Source organism: Aplysia californica, unplaced genomic scaffold (assembly GCF_000002075.1).
Source record: "Aplysia californica isolate F4 #8 unplaced genomic scaffold, AplCal3.0 scaffold00082, whole genome shotgun sequence".
Classification (NCBI taxonomy): domain Eukaryota; kingdom Metazoa; phylum Mollusca; class Gastropoda; order Aplysiida; family Aplysiidae; genus Aplysia; species Aplysia californica.
The window spans coordinates 252,457-253,675 of record NW_004797352.1 but is presented as its reverse complement, the minus strand read 5'-3'; the positions used below and the strand labels follow the sequence as shown (position 1 = coordinate 253,675).

At 45.0% G+C, this 1,219-nt stretch overlaps 1 protein-coding gene across 1 annotated transcript in view; it reads left to right on the top strand.

Moving 5' to 3' along the window:
* The window catches only part of LOC101854155 (S phase cyclin A-associated protein in the endoplasmic reticulum), a gene marked incomplete at its 5' end in the record, with an annotated part of 113,801 nt that overhangs the window by 77,672 nt on the left and 34,910 nt on the right, over positions 1-1,219 (top strand).

The window sequence follows — 1,219 nt, the reverse complement described above, 5'->3', positions numbered from 1 at the left end:
GAGAGAGAGAGAGAGAGAGAGAGAGAGAGAGCGAGCGAGAGGATGAGGAGTAAAGAGATTGTCTGTCTGTCTGTCTGTCTGTCTGTCTGTCTGTCTGTCTGTCTGTCTGTCTGTCTGTGCTTCTTTGTGGGATTGAATGCGTGTTCGGTTTTCCGTTCACGCATAAATTATCCTTTAACCCTCACATTAGTATGCATGTTGTTCTAGTGTACCGATGGTAGCGCAACCGTTCGTCATTTTTTAACATTGTGCGGACTTCCCCGGGAACGCTCACGTGCTTTTGTTGTGCGCCGTGCCCCCTTTTGTATACTCTTCTATCTCACTTTCGAAGAAATCTGTTTGTGGAGGATGGAGGGGGGGGGGGGGGGGCTCTCTGTCCCTGGCACGTCTATTGTGATGTTTTTGGTCCAAGACTGTGAAATTTGTTCTCTTAAGTCTTACTGCAGGAAAACATGTCCTGTTTGCAAGTTGTCAGCGGATAGTTGGAGGGCGTACTTGTTGGTAGGTCCTACTTCTTTACTTTCCCACTGTTGTTTCTGTCCGTCTTACTTTTCCCAAGCATTGAATGGCCATATTGTATCGGTGCGCTTCTCTTTACTGGAAGTAAACAAACAAACAAGAAGTGGTACTAAAAGAGGGGCAGTTATTGCTTGTTACGTTTTTTGACGAGAGAGATTTCTTCTGTGCCATGCGGGTGGCTGGTAGGTGCTTTGATGGTTTTGTGTTGCTTCTTCCGTCTTGTGTGTCGAAAAGCGCTACCTTGGAAATACGTGAAATAGTAAATGGGTATTTAAATCTTAATGAATTATGAGGTGGCTTGGTAAAAAGGTGAGCTTGGCGTAGAAAGGTTGAAGAATATATTTGCAGTCAGGAACCATGGTTTGTTGAGTCCCCGCACCGCTTTTCCTCGAAATAATATACCAGAAGCTACGACGGGAGGCACAGATAGCGTTGGGAGGGGAGAGACCAAATTGGGGGACGGCCAACTTGATGTTTTATTTAACATAAATTTGTGTTGGCAGTTCATTTTCAGGGATCGGTTTTCAATTGAAATTGGGACTGATTAATTAAACTACCCCTGGTGAGAATTTATGCCTCGTTCATTTGACTTCCCTGTGGGACTGGAGTTCAATTCATCCTCGTTGTGCCGTCGGGTTTTACGATTTATGCAGAGCTTTGATGTATCCATTTTATGCGATGTCTGTCTGCCTGCCTGTCT